This window comes from Symphalangus syndactylus, chromosome 4, assembly GCF_028878055.3.
Source record: "Symphalangus syndactylus isolate Jambi chromosome 4, NHGRI_mSymSyn1-v2.1_pri, whole genome shotgun sequence".
NCBI lineage: Eukaryota > Metazoa > Chordata > Mammalia > Primates > Hylobatidae > Symphalangus > Symphalangus syndactylus.
In genome coordinates, this window is record NC_072426.2 from 125,834,283 (window position 1) to 125,850,434 (window position 16,152).

At 37.0% G+C, this 16,152-nt stretch overlaps 1 protein-coding gene across 8 annotated transcripts in view; it reads right to left on the reverse strand.

The window, feature by feature from the left end:
- Positions 1-16,152, reverse strand: part of FBXW7 (F-box and WD repeat domain containing 7) — a 216,166-nt gene that overhangs the window by 199,084 nt on the left and 930 nt on the right. The gene's annotated exons all lie outside the window — the stretch shown is intronic.

Here is a 16,152-nt window from a genome sequence, read left to right on the forward strand (position 1 = left end):
GTAGCTGGGATTACAGGCGTGCACCACCACACCCAGCTAATTTTTCTATTTTTAGTAGAGGCAGGGTTTCACCATGCTAGCCAGGCTGGTCTGGAACTTCTAGCCTCAAGTGACCCACCCGCTTCGGCCTCCCAATGTGCTGGGATTACAGCCATGAGCCACTGCACCCAGCCTACTATTTTATTTATTTACATATTTGAAGCAGGGTCTTGCTCTGTCACCCAGGCTAAAGTATAGTGGCAGATCTTGGCTCACTACAGTATTGAACTACTATGCCCAAAACCATCCTCCCACCTCAGCCTCCCAAGTAACTAGGACTACAGGTGCACACCACCACACCCAGCTAATTTATTTTATTTTTGTAGAGACAAGGTTTTGCTGTGTTGCCCAGGCTGGTCTCCAACTCCTGGTCTAAAGCAATCCTTTTGCCTCAGCCTCCCGAGTAACTGGGATTATAGGCATAAGTCATCACGCTCAGCTTCAGCACTCTATACTTAGTATTTGCATGTAACTTTTGATAAAATTTTATAAAAGCATATAATTAAAATTTCTGGAAAGGGCAAAGTTCAAATGTATTTAACTATAGTTATAAATACAGTATTTTAAATGGAACCAAGAGAAAATCTTTCACAAAACATTTTTAAAGGCCAACATCTAAGTTTAGCTCTTTTTAAGGTAACAAAATCACAAAAACTATTTTAAATATCCTAACGAAAAAACAAAAATACAGATATAAAAACTATGTTCTCACAGTATTAATTAAATATGAAATATCTATAAATAAACTCACTGGGTAGGGAATAGTTCTACAAAGTATGTAAAAGAAGAAAAAATAAATTTTTTTAAATTACAAACACCAAATCAGCAAACAAAAATAGCTTAAGAAATTACATAAGGGAAGCCAGGCGCAGTGGCTCACGCCTGTAATCCCAGCACTTTGAGAGGCAAAGGCGGGCGGTTCACCAGGTCAGGAGATCGAGACCCTCCTGGCTAACACGGTGAAACCCTGTCTCTACTAAAAATACAAAAAATTAGCTGGGCATGGTGGTGGGCGCCTGTAGTCCCAGCTACTTGGGAGGCTGAGGGAGGAAAATGGCATGAATCCAGGAGGCAGAGCTTGCAGTGAGCCAAGATCACACCACTGCACTCCAGCCTGGGCTACAGAGTGAGACTCTGTCTCCAAAAAAAAAAAAAAAAGGAAAGAATAATCAGATAGCCATGGACTTAAACAACTTATAAATTTATACCTAAGAGACTAACAAATGTTGATTGTCAGATTTTCTGGCTACACTTCACAAGGATGCCAAACCGTAGGTTTTCAAATCCTAAATAATGTATTTGAGGCTCATCCTCTACCCAAGAATAATCTTCAAAAGATTAAACTCTCACTAAACAACACATTTCACATATAAAATCAGTTTTCTCCATAATCTTAGACAGATTTTGCCTAGATAAATTTATTCTACTGCTAACATATCTGGGACACCTGTCCTGATGATGATTCCAAGAGCAAGACTAAAAAATGAAGGTTAATGCAAATCAATTCAAATGACAGACTTCAATTTCACAATTATTATGTATAATGATATGAACCTGGGAATTGCTTCTTCATGAGTCTGTTAATCTGCCTTCCAATAGGATGATTTTCTATCATTTTCCCCTCCTATGTCAGTACAACTTTCCATTTTCAATAAAAACTTAAGAGACAGCATGCATGATTAAAAGCATAGACCATGGAGTATGACAGATCTAGATTTGAATCCCAGTTCTGCAAGTCAAAATTCCTAACAATGTGTTCTTGGAAATTTATCTGAATTTGTTTCCTCTGCCATAAAACATCAGTAGCTATTTCATATGAACTGCTGTGAGGAGTAAGTTAAATAACAGTTGTAAAAATCCTTAGGACAGTTCCTGACATACAGTAAACATTCAATACATGGTAATAATAATGATCATGAATTACAAAATCTACATTCTTATCTTCTAGATTCATACCCCTCTCCTTCCTTGCTAATTCTTTAAAAATAACTGGGGGTAAAAAATCAATCATTACCAAAAGAAAAAGAGATCTAGTAGGTCACTTCTTCATCTCCAGTTGTCCTCTTTCATTCCTACACCTCAATAGCCTCAGTCATTACCCATACTTAAGAAGAGTACATACTCACTTTATTTGGGCCCAAATGTGCAAAGGGGACCAGAGTCCTTATTTAACACTTTTACTTAATGATGGCTCCTCTATGATGTAAAAATGATACTACATATTCATCTTTCCAACAAACTCAACAGCAGAACGGACCTATGTTGTGAAGAAATCAGCCAAAAGCACTATTCAGGAAGTATCAATTGGATCGAAGTTTCACTACTGAGTCAAAAATAGGAAGGTCGACCTTAAGAATAAGATGTTCCAAAATATCTAAGCTACTTTACTTCTAGGATATGCTTTCCAGAAATGCAGAAGAAAAAAAGTTCACATGAAAATTTTATCAACTCCTGGGATTTGCTTCTAATTCATTCAATAAATATTTGCTGAACACCTATGGGCAAGCACAACACTAAGCACTTGGAAACAAAGGTGACAAGATAATGTGTGGTCTCCCCTCCTGCCAACCCCCATAGAACTTATTTAAAAGCTTTCCAGTTTTTTGTCTCTCCCATTCATTTGTTAACATACTATATGTCTACAATGTGGCAGGAATGTTAGGTACTTGGGGGAGCAGGTGTTGACTAAGACAAGACTCTTGCCCTCAAAGAACTGAGAGATCAGTAGAAGAGAAAAATACAAATAAGGATGTTAAGTGCTATAAAAGCCACAGAGATACTGTGGGTAACCAGTGGAAAAAAATAACTAACTCTAGCTATATTAATCAGGACACACTTCCTAGGAGACCAATACTTAAGTAGGGTCTGAAGAGACAAATGTTTCCCAGATGCAAAGAAAAGAACATTCCAAGCAGAGGAAATAGCAAGGTGTAGAGACAAATATACATGAAAGAATATACATGTACACACACATACAAACAGACATTAAAGTATATACATGCTGTATATACATGGACACACAACCAGTGTTTGGATACAAGTGAAAGAAATCACCTGAACCACAACATACAGAAAATGATATGACTTCCCAATTCTTCCAAAGATAATACACAACCCTATAAACAGAAAAGTCAGTACATTCAAATTCCAGCCTTAGGGTATTACGGCTGAATTCTCTCCCAGAAATAAGAGGACAGTGGAAGGAGCTCTGAAGGGTAGATTGGATCTGCACTAGAAGGGATCCCAAAGGGATCCCAGCAAAGAAGAGTCAATTCAAGTGGGAATACAGAGAAAGAACAGAAGCAAGGCAATTAAGAGGCTCCTGAAATGGACAAGGAATGGTAAGGGTCCAATTTTTTTTTTTTTTTTTTTTTTTTGAGACTGAGCTCACTGCAACCTCCGTCTCCCTGGTTCAAGCAATTCTCCCTGCCTCAGCCTCCCCAGTAGCTGAAATTACAGGTGCACGCCACCATGCCCAGCTAATTTTCTGTATTTTTAGTAAGGGTCCAATTTTAAACAGTAAAGGGGAAAAGTGCACACAGAAAAACAAGATCCTAAGTTAAAGAGCCCTTGACTTTGTGAGTAATAAAACATATGGAAAGAGAGAGAGCTCCAAGGTTTCCCCCAATAGATCATTCCATTTACCTTGATATTTGTTTTTTAAGTGTACGTTTGACTTTATGAATACACACTACGGCACTCATATCTCATAAGCCCTCTATTCATAATATACTTTTACATGAATAGTTCGTCATTAAAAAAATTAAATTAGTAAAATCCATCTGGAACCTTTTCTCAGTTTCTGAAAAAAGTGTAAGCACTTTTAGATTAATTTTGGAGTAATTTCTCTGTAACCTTAAAAAAAATGAAATCTACTAACCTTCTTACATGTCTGTCTTTTAAAATGAATGTTAAATGAAGCCTATCCATGTCTGTGACTCATCTTTATCAATAATCAGCATTTATACAGAATCTAACTGGCAAAGTACCTTATACAAAGGAACTAAGCTGGGTTTCCCAATGTTGCTTGGCAGAGCTGGCATTCTGGACCAGGTAATTTTTTGTTGTGGATGCTGTCCTATATCTTGTTTATACCTAACCTCTACCCACTAGATACCAGTAGCACCCTTCCCTCTCCCCACTCCCCCAAATGACCATCAGAAACATCACCAAATAGTGCCAAATGTCCCCCGGGGACTCTGTTATAGATTGTTATATGCTAAGCACTATTTCGAGCTTCTCATTTACTTCCTTTAATACTAACAAAGAAGTATCCATGAGGTAGGTAGATATCATTTTCCCCTCCTTACAGATAAAGAAACCGAGGGAGGTTAAACAACAACTTGCCAAAGGTCATACAACCAGTAAAAGTGTGGTAGCCTGTACTTGAACCCAAACAATGAGGGCTCAAGTTCCTGCTCCTAATCACTGTTGAGCTCTACCACTAGTGACCCAGCGTTTATCATCTGACACTTGAAAAGTAGTATTTTGACTCTTATCTAGCACTAAAAACTATAACTACCACTAAGTGAAAATTAAAAGTTCACCAACTCAATTCAAGATAAATTAACAAGCATTTTTTCAGCACTGATTATATGCACAGCACTAACTTTTAGAAATTAGAGTGGTTCAAAGAAGAAACTACCATTTATTAAGGATCTGGCTCCAGATCCTTTCACACATTATCTCTTTGAGATCTCACATCCCTGAGTGTTATCTTTTTTTCAAGAGAGTAAGCTCAAGGTCAAAATAGAAAAGTGGTCCCTGACCTAAAAACTTTCACAATTTAATTGGAGAGACCAAAAAAACCACATATTTTAAAGAAACTAAGCAAATTAAATATATCAGTTAACAATAAATAAAGGGTAGAAAACAAAATATGAGAAGGAAAAGTATGCAGTTAGACTAGTCAGAAAACAAATCTAAAAAGAGGTTTCTAGTATCTCCTCCTCTTAAGAAAATGGCATAGAAGAGCAAAAGAGGAGCAGCTGGGGAGGAGCAACATCTCTCTGAACGATGTGAAATACAAGTTTTGGGGACTGAAAGTTTTGAGATAGCCAATTTAAGTAGTAAGTTAAGGAAATGATGAAAACTATCATTTAAGGCTGTCTTAAAATTAGGATCAAACTGAAGCTGGAGACAATAAAGCTAGTCCATGATATGCTTTTAGGATGCCCCTACCTCCAAACACTCTCAAGCACAGCAACAGGAACAATCAAAAAGTATGTAAAGGTTAAGACTGCTAGGGTTGGTTAATGAAAGCTTAGACAAAGTCCAACAACCAAATTTCCTGAGTGACACATCATCTATTTTGTTTTGTGTATTTTGTCTCTCCTAACCAGAAAGTAAGTTTCAAGAGAGCAGGATTTTTGTTTTGCTTATTTAGATCAATTCCTGGCATAGTAGGTGTTCAGTAAATCTGAACTGAATCTGCTGCTGAATAAAGGTAGTATTCAAAACAGTAACACGTTCAGGAGCAAAGATCACCAGTGTCTCAGCATTCAGAAAACCAGCACCCTCACAGAAATAACAATAACTTAATACTACAATATTTCTTATTATTGCAGCAGCTAACATTTACTGGATGCTAACTTAGCCAGACACTGTGCTAAAGGCTTACATGCATTATCTCAATCCTCTTAATTACCCTATAAAGGAAATAGGTACTAAACATACATGGAATAAATAACTTGCCTGAAATCACAAAGCAGCAGAGCTGGAACCTGGGTCTATCAACTCCAAAGCTTGCCTCTCAGCTACTATGTCACATACAGAATTACAAGCACTCCTCTCAGACAAAACTAGCGAAATAGAGTCAATGCGGAAAAAACAACAGAACAAAAACACTCCTCTGTAAGTCAAAAACTTTTTGGCCATCCCCTTCTCCTAGCAGGTATGGTGGAAATTTTCCCACCCTAAAATAACACTGATTATCCCATACAAACTAAACCTTCAATGGTTTAAAGAACCCAAATGTTGAAAAGCTATGAATAAAAACCAATAATCTAATCATCATTTCAAAGGGTGACAGATAACAAGTGGTAACACCTCATGTCCACAACCCAAAGAAATAACAGGGTGTGACCTCTGACTAAGACTGAACTCAAAACTTCCGGCGCCACTCTCCCTGATATCTGCCTCTTCTTTCCTCCCACCTTTACTGCCTCTCTCACCACCTCTGTACAACCCCACTCTCTTCTCCTGCTCATTTGAAAAAAAAAAAAAAAGGAAATTTTGTTTCCTGTCTAAATGTCTAAATCTGGTAATATAAAAGTTTAGTATTTATCCGCAGGGGGGAAAAAAATCCACCTGCATAACACTCAGTAGAAAAAGGTTTCCCCACTCACTGTATAAGCATTCTAGTTTATACTATCAAATTCACACAGCAGTCAATTAAGAGACCACCAATCATGCAAAAGAAAACTTACAACCCAAATATTTATTTACACAACCTTCCAGTATTACATACATAATAATCAGGAAGAAATCAAATAAACTAGAGAGAACATGCTCTTCTTCCCATCCAGGAACTTATTATAGTCTTTGTCGAAAAACTATGAAATGTAAAGATCCCTAGAAGCATAATCCAAATCGTTACCAACAAAGAAAAGTATTTAAAATGCTGAAATTTTTTTAAACTAAAATATTCATTAATCATCTAACCAGAGATCCACTACCAGATAAACCAATCTAATTTCTACATTTACATTAAAATCTAAAGCAAACTTTCCTTAAAAGGAGAAGTCACAGCTAGCAAGATAATCAGTGCTAAAGAATATATTTTTTTAACTTTTATTTTAGGTTTGGGGGTACATGTAAAGGTTTCATAGGTAAACATGTGTCACGAGGATGTGCTGTACTTATTATTTCAACAACCAGGTATTAAACTCAGTATCCAATAGTTATCTTTTCTGCTCTTCTCCCTCCTCCTACCCTGCCCCTCAAGTAGACCCCAGTGTCTATTGTTTCATTTTGCTCATAAGTTCTTACCATTTAGCTCTCACTTATAAGTGAGAACACGAGGTACTTGGTTTTCTGTTCCTGCATTAGTGTGCTACGGATAATAGCCTCCAGCTTCATCCATATTCCCACAAAAGACATGATCTCCTTCTTTTTTATGGCTGCATAGTATCCCATGGTGTGTATGTACCACATTTTCTTTATCCAATCTGTCACTGATGGGCATTTAGATTGATTCCACATCTTTGCTATTGTGATTAGTGCTGTAAGGAACATGCGTGTGCATGTGTCTTTATGGTAGAATGAATTATATTCTTCTGGGTATATACCCATTAGTAATGGGATTGCTGAGTGGAATGGTAGTTCTGCTGTTAGCTCTTTGAGGAATCGCCATACTGATTTCCACAATGGTTGAACTAATTTACACTCCCACCAACAGTGTATAAGTGTTCCCTTTTCTCTGCAACTTCACTAGCATCTGTTATTTTTTGACTTTTTATAGTAGCCACTCTGAATAGTCTGAGATGGTATCTCACTGTGGTTTTGATTTGCACTTCTCTAATGAGTAATATTGAGCTTTCTTTGCTTGTTGGCCACATGTAAGTCTTCTTCTGAGAAGTGTCTATTCACGTCCTTTGCCCACTTTTTAACGGGGTCGTTTCTCTCTTGTAAATTTAAGTTCTTATAGACGCTGGACAATAGACCTTTGTCAGATGCATAGTTTGCAAATATTTTCTCCCAAGAATGTATCTCAGTCTTTTTTTCTAGCTTAGATTTTTTTCATATACCTTAAACATACAGTTCTATTCAATAAACAGACTATGAAGGAAAGCATATCAAAACTGTTCTCAACATAGAATTTCTTTCCAAATACAAAAACAATCAAGAAGCATTTATTTATTGTATTGGCCAATAAAACACTTGAAGAAAAGGTATTTCAGTAAACCAATCTTGTATTTAACAAATACTAAGCACAGGCCGGGCGTGGTGGCTCACGCCTGTAATCCCAGCACTTTGGGAGGCCGAGATGGGCCGATCACGAGGTCAGGAGATCGAGACCATCCTGGCTAACATGGTGAAACCCCGTCTCTACTAAAAATACAAAAAAATTAGCCGGGCGTGCTGGTGGGCGCCTGCAGTCTCAGCTACTGGGGAGGCTGGGACAGGAGAATGGCGTGAACCTGGGAGGCGGAGCTTGCAGTGAGCCGAGATCGCACCACTGCACTCCAGCCTGGGCGAGAGAGTGGGACTCCATCTCAAAAAAACAAACAAACAAACAAACAAAAACAAATACTAAGCACAAAAAAAAGGAATTTTTAAAATCCACATACTAATAATTTCAGGAAAAAACAAAAACTAAAATTAAGTAGTTAAAATAGAATCATGTAAACAAAATTATTTCTATCTGAATTTGGGATGTAAATGACACAGATAAAATTTCTGCTCAACTTCTTAATGATTTTTTAAAGCTTTTTATTTCCAAGGGTTAAAGAGACGGGCAATTAAAATAATTCAGTTATTCTGATAACTGAATTAGATCCTGCTATTTCTAAATGGGCAATTTAAACCACAGTCACTATCATAATCACTAACTATTCAAAAAAGGATTCTTTTCTGGTCCATGCACTACTGAGATCTTTGAAAATAAATTCAAATTCCAGTTATGTTCAAATCAGTCTTTCTATTAAAAAAAAAAAAGCCCAACAGTTCTGTCATTTCTTCAGTTTTTAATAAAATGTTAATGAAGTTTTAGATGTTTCTGAAAACACAGAATTACTTCAGTATTATTTGTCAAACTCAAGTGTTGAATTTAAATGTTGGGCTTAATATAAAGCCTGATTTAAATCATCTATCTACAGCACACTTTATAAGAACTTTAACTTAATAAATTAACACTGATGGGTCAAATGCTATATGTCAGGCACTGGATTAAGAGCTTTGCATGCTTTATATTACCTCATTTAATCCTAACAACCACCACGTAAAGGACACGTTTTCCTCCATCAACAGGTGATGCCACCAAAATTAAAAGGATAATAAATAGCTTGTCTAAGGCCATGAAGCCAAGAAATTATTGAATTATGAATTATTGAATTGATATTATCAATGTATTTTATTAGGTAAATGAGAAGTAAACTAGCTGCCTGTTGCTGACTCCAGGTAGACTTGTTTTCAACCATTTGCTAATTATAAATTACACTTTTAGTGAAGCAACTCCTTCTCAGACCTAGAGAATGTCATGCAAAGGTATATTACCCCCCATTCACCCCCCTAAAAAGCATGCAATCCTAAAAGGCTGTTAAAAAATATATACACTCTGACCGGGCACTGTGGCCCAAGCCTGTAATCCCAACACTTTGGGAGGCCATTTCAGGAGGACTGCTTGAGTCCTGGAGTTTGAGAACCAGCATGGGCAATATAGTGAGACCCTGTCTTTACAGAAAATTTTTTTTAAATTTGCAGAGTGTGGAAGTACACACCTATAGTCCCAGCTACTCAGGAGGCTAAGGTGGGAAGATCACTTGAGCCAAGGGGGTCGAGGCTGCAGTGAGCAAAGATCACACCACTGCCCTCCAGCCTGGTGACAACAAGCAACCCTGTCTCCAAAAAAAATAATTTTAAACAAACCACACACACTCTCATAAGCATTGACTACATCAGGAATTTTTGTTAAAAATTTAAAAATTATATATACACACACACACACACACACACACACACACACATACACACACACATATATATTCTTCCAAAAACAAACCAGCAATTTGCTTTGAGACTTCACATTTGGAACTGATAATATACACTGACAGGTTCGTTTAAGATGCTGTGAGATGAAAACGCCAAAGCCAGAGGATGTGATCCTCTCAGAGAAAAGGCTAAATAATATGAAAAATATTTTGTAGTCTTTTAATATTTCCTAAATTCCAGAGCAGTCATGCAGAAATGAACATCTAACACAATACACTAGGTACATGTACACAGACACACACACACACAGAGAGAGAGAGAGAGAGAGAAAACATGCTATCTCTTTCTTACAGCCAGATTTCCAGTAGCTATCTTCCAGCTAGAAAGAAAGGGCAAAGGTGACACAGCATAGCAACAGAAACTGCACAGTATCTGACTGATCCACTAGCTGTCCCTTAGGTCTGATGGGGGAAGAGCAGAAGATACTCAAGCAATAAGGTCTCTTGTGCATTTCTGTTTGTTTCTGATTTTCAACTACCTGCATGGCAGGATAATACAAGATGAACACTGGCTCTCGTATTTTCTTCTTATAAGCCTTCTGCTTCACAGAAATCAAGTGTTACTCAAAAATTGTAAAGGAACACCTCAGAAAAATTTAGTTAAATGTTAAGTCTGTCATTCCAATATCCAGATTAAGTGCTCAGTGAAAACTGCAGATGCTCCCTCAAATGTTTCACAATTCTGAAGTCGTAATAGGAAGAAATTTTTAAAGATACTTGCACGTAAAAACATAATTACTAGAAGATACATATCCCATAGTGTTCAGAAAATGTCACATACTTTGAGAAAATACATTCCATTTAAATATACTGTCAAAGGTATCATGAGAAAGTACCAAGGAGGTATCATCAGAAAGCAGCAAAAACATAAAAGTATATTAAGACATAAAACAGGATGATATTAAGTGATACTAAAAATATTTTGTAAAGTCTTTTAATATTGCCTAAATTCCAGAGCAGTTATGCAGAAATGAACATCTAGCACAATACGCTAGGTATGTCTACACACATACTTTGTGTGTGTATGTGTGTGTACATTTTCCCCCATTACACTTAATGGGGGAAAAGTCTAAAAACAGGACAATTTAACAGCAAGAATTCATTATTTAAAAGCAACTTTACTCATCTTTTTGTAATGACAATTCAGCCACACTAAAAAAAAACTAATACACATTTTTCCCTGGTCCACTCAAAGTATCAACAAACTAGAATATTTCTGTTTGGAGTATTTGCAGATAGAAGATGCATACCTTTTGTCTTTTAAATTGCCACTCATCCTTAGGCTTGGGACAAAGATAAAATTACTTGAAAAGGGAAAAATTAAAAGATTTTTTAAAATAATAAGTAAATAATACTTTCCAAATAAATAGGAAAGCAACTTTATAGTTACCTTCTAAAAGATGTACTAACATTGTCAGATTATATACTCTTTCTTTAAAAGGAAGAAGAAAAATTAAAAAGTAAATTGTTAGTTCAATTTAAGTAACAATATGTAGGAATACTATATATAAACTAAAAGCAGGTTTCATACTAACTAAAAAGTGATCATTATTGCAAGAGTAATCTCCATCCCTGCCATAAACAAGGGAATTCTAAAATAAATAGGATTTATGAAACTAAATATACCATCACCCAATGTTGGTATCTGCTGACATACGAAACAAATATTTTAATATTAACTGAAATGTAAAATTGTACAAAGTGAATTACACTTTCTGAACAACACACATGATTCACTCTTAAAAATATAGCAATGCTGGCCAGGTGTGGTGGCTCACGCCTGCAATCCCAACACTGTGGGAGGTCGAGGTGGATGGATTACCTGAGCTCAGGAGTTAAGAGACCAGCCTGGGCAACATGATGCATGGCCTTTGGGGTCATCTGGTGGGTGCTAAAACACACACACACAAACATATACCCTCGAGGCTCTCTAATTCCCTATCAATCCAAAAGTTGTTACCCATCTCCAACAAAAATACAAAAAAATTAGTCGGGCATGGTGGCGCATGCCTGTGATCCCAGCTACTCGAGAGGCTGAGGTAGGAGGATGACTTGAGCCCAGGAGGTGGAGGTTGCAGTGAGCTGAGCTCACACCACAGCACTCCAGCCTGGGTGACAGAATGAGACCCCGTCTCAAAAAAAAAACATACACACACACACACGTGTATATATATACATGTATATACATCAAAGCTTTTTAAAGTACACATTTAAATGATTTAAGTGATTTCTTAAGACACACTAGTGCTTGAAATTAACAAAACAAAAATTGCGGAGCCAATAATTCTACACACTGAATTAGTCACTGCAAGAGATTAAGACTTTAATAGATAGCAGTATCAAACTTTAATGCTCCTATAATTTGACTCATATTATTCAAAGCAACCATAAACACTTCTAATTTTACATACGAAGTAAATGCTTTACATTTATTTTCAGAAGGTTTCAAAAGTATGCCCGCAAGCTTCTTTACAGATAACTTTTGGCCATGATACAAAGCCAGTATATCACTAAATGCCAACTGTGGTTATCTTTAGATAAGAAATGCAGGTAGTCCCTACTTTTTAGCTGCATCCCTTTAAAGATGGTATCACCCCTGACCCTCAATCCATAGTTTTCATTACCACGAAGGCAAAAGTATTTTGTACAGTAGAGTATGTGCTTTAGGCAGAATCATTTTAAATGAACTCAGAGAAAAACATCTGATCTAGAAAACAAAGACCACCAAAAATAGCCAGTCCTGGCTTTGTAGTGTAATAAAGCTCATACTGTTTGTTGGTGGATTTGGCAGTTGTCTATACCAGGGGTCCAAAAACTTCAGCCTATGGGCCAACTGGAGCACAGCAACATTCATTCACTTCCTTGTTGTCTACAGCTGCTTTCACACTCTAAGAACAGAATTGAAAGTTGTGACAGATCACGTGGCCTGTAAAACCTAAAATATTTACTAACTGGCCCTTTACAAAAATAGTTTGCCAACTCCTTCTCTACGCAATGAGATGTCAGAAGCACCAGAAGACTTCTCCAAGAACCATATCCAAAGTACAATTAAATGAGCCTATGCATGGCCTTTGGGGTCATCTGGTGGGTGCTAAAACACACACACACACACACACACACACACACACACACACACAAACATAAACCCTCAAGGCTCTCTAATTCCCTATCAATCCAAAAGTTGCCAAGGCAAAGTACATGAAGTTACCACTCTTCCCACTGTCCTTACTGGTAAATAACGTTAACTATAAATGGCTGCCTTCTAAAACTTATCTGAACATGGCTTCGACTGCACAAAAAATGTTGTGGAAAGTGAAGGGTGATGAGAGAAGGCCTCCATATGGCATATAATCCAATCCCTATATCTTTACCCTAGAATCACCTTAGACCTATCTCCTTGTTGAAACATCTCTTCCCCAGAGTTTCTGCCATTTGAATAATCACTGTTAAGAAGTCAGAGAAGCTACTGGGAAGGTGCAGAATTCCAACTAAAGAACACAAAAAAGTGTGAATATATATTTCCTTCCTCACAATCCTTAATCCTGTTAAAGTCAATACTAAATGCAAGCCGCAAAAATGTCTACATTTTTTAAGTGCCAAGTTGCTTTTTGTTTTTTAATAAAAAGTTTAAAAGGAAAAAAAAAAAGCATGTTCAGCACTACTGTGCCTACACAGGGATATCCCCTCCATTGTATGGGACACAAAGACACACACCGACTGTGAACAAGGGAAGCAGCCTTCTCTGTCAGCTATTTTTGGCCTCACTTCGTCATATTAAGACCAAACGTAGGATAATAATGCACAGCGAACTTTAAAACATGAATTTGAGGAAACAAATCTGTCCTTCTACTTATAAATTCCTTAACAATTAAATTATTAAGTATACTCTTCTGAATTTAATCTCAAGGGACCTATATACCCTATTTAAAAATACCCACTTTTCAGCTCTTCACTTTCCATCAGTACTCTGGGAAACCTAAATACTTTGAAAATAATTCCAACTTTACATTTTCAGCATATTACCTGCTAAACTATTTTGCTGTTTTGAAACTGCACCAGTATCCAATTGTTGCCCTAAAATTTCACATCCAAAGCAAAGTTTACTGTCCCATTTCCAAACTCTTTTTTGTAAGAAGCTGCTTTCAACACACTAAGCATCTTCTTTTTCACTCCTCCTTCTGTACAGCCCTGGATAGCCACGATATAATAAAAATGTTGGTTCCCTAGAAAAACAAAATCCTAATCCAGGCATAACGGCTTTTGCCTAAAATGTAATTTCTCCCCAGTCATCTGAAACTACTCTCACGAACACTCTTCTCAGTTGCTTCTTTGAACTGTAATCATGTGTCTACACAAACACAACTGACCCTAACACTACTCAACAACCTCCATCTGTATTCCCTTCAAACCAACTTCGTAATTTTATCTGTCCCTTGTGCCTTCCAATTCCAAAAGTCTTAAATATTCTGTCTCCACTTGCTCTTTTCTTCCTAAAAGAAACCTTCCCAGATTTGGCTTCAATACTTCAATTAGTTCTATATGTACACGTCCAAAAGCAACATTTCCCTAGTGAAAAATGTAAAAATATATTCACATCTATAAGTTGCCAAATAATATCTAACATCCAGTGTGGTCTTGGATAAATATTGGTCTATCCCCCCTCTCCTATAGCTTTGTGCAATTTGTGTTTGATTGTCTCCACCACCTACAAGTAAAAGCATCTCAAAGGCAGGGATTCCAAATACTTTGCCATTTCTATCCAAACATGCAATAAAACATTACCATAATGTTTTGGCTGGACGCGGTGGCTCACGCCTGTAATCCCAGCACTTTGGGAGGCCGAGATGGGCAGATCATTTGAGGTCAGGAGTTCGAGACCAGCCTGACCGACATGGTGAAACCCCGTCTCTACTAAAAATACAAAAAAATTAGCCAGACGTGGTAGCGCATGCCTGTAGTCCCAGCTACTCAGGAGGCTGAGGCAGGAGAATCGCTTGAACCTGGGAGGCGGAGGTTGCAGTGAGCCGAGATCGCTCCACTGCACTCCAGCCTGGGTGACAGAGCAAGACTCTGTCTCAAAAAAAAAATTACCGTAATTTTTAACCAATCTATAAAGCAATAAAAGTAGGTCCTAAAGTTAGTAAGCAACTTTGACAGAGTGCAACCTACATTCAAACTATAGTTTGTTTCTTAGTTTGTCCTCCCCTCCTTCCCAAAATACAGCTTCTACATGACATTTCTCTTTACAACATCTTAGTGAAAAACAGAATACGTGACTCTGATTCTAAGTCTAACATTACATCTACTATTCAGTATTTTCATGTCAGTACACACTTAAAAGACAGAATTTAAAGTTCCTTACCAAAGCATAACAAGGCAACTAAAGAAAAACAATTCAGTGGGAGAAGTTCCAGAGGAGGGAAAAGTGGTCAAAGAAATGAAAGACATTATTCTAAGACAACAGTTGGAGAAACTGATGGTAGAAATAATGAAAGTCTATAAAATTAAGAAAAGATGAATTGAGGCTTGTCCTGATAATTCTTGAAACACAAACTCTGACTGTGTCCTGAAAGTTTAGGGACACAGGTATGGAATATGTAAATGAATTGTCACATAATACACAGGCTAATAAACTTGCAGAACTCATTACTTTAAAAAAAAGGACCAAACATTGTTAAGTTTGAGAAAGTTTTAAATTAATCTAATCAAGATCCTGAATGGAGAACTTCGAATAGAGAGAGAACCCCAGGCTTACATTCATTCCCACAAAGCATCTCTCAGCAGTGGCTTCAGACAGAACCAGCCCACAGTTGTCTAGATGGACCACAATTCTCAGTATAGTACTGTCTATGCCTTCTTACATAAAATTCTGCTCTATGTTTAACCCTTAAGGTCTGTATATGAAATATTAATTACTTTCATGAACCTTTAATTTGGTACTCTGACAAGATACCTAAAATACAAGTCAAAGGTTTTATAAACTTCAGCTTTAAAATAATGGAAGGAAAAAATCATTCCTGACTTAAATATCAAAGATGTATCCTAAATTGATACAGAAATAAAGATAATTCAAAAAAGCAAAGCCTCAAACCAAATAAAAAAGTGCTGTAATTTGTTACTCTAAAAAAAAAGGGGGGGGAAGGGAAAAAAATCACAACTTTTATAAAATGATTAATGTGATAAATGCTCTTCCCCAAGTAAGTTGTGATTCCTAACAACTCAAGTTCCTGAGTAACTGACATCTGTTACAGTGTCCTCCTGACACACATGAACTGGACCCAGGAACTGAGGTTAACTCCTGTACCAATAGGTACTAAAATGAACCTCTCTCAAGACAGGTTTGTTGTTGTTGTTTTTAAAAAAAGGAATTTTACTTTCAGGGGTCCATAGGGTAACTAGTTCT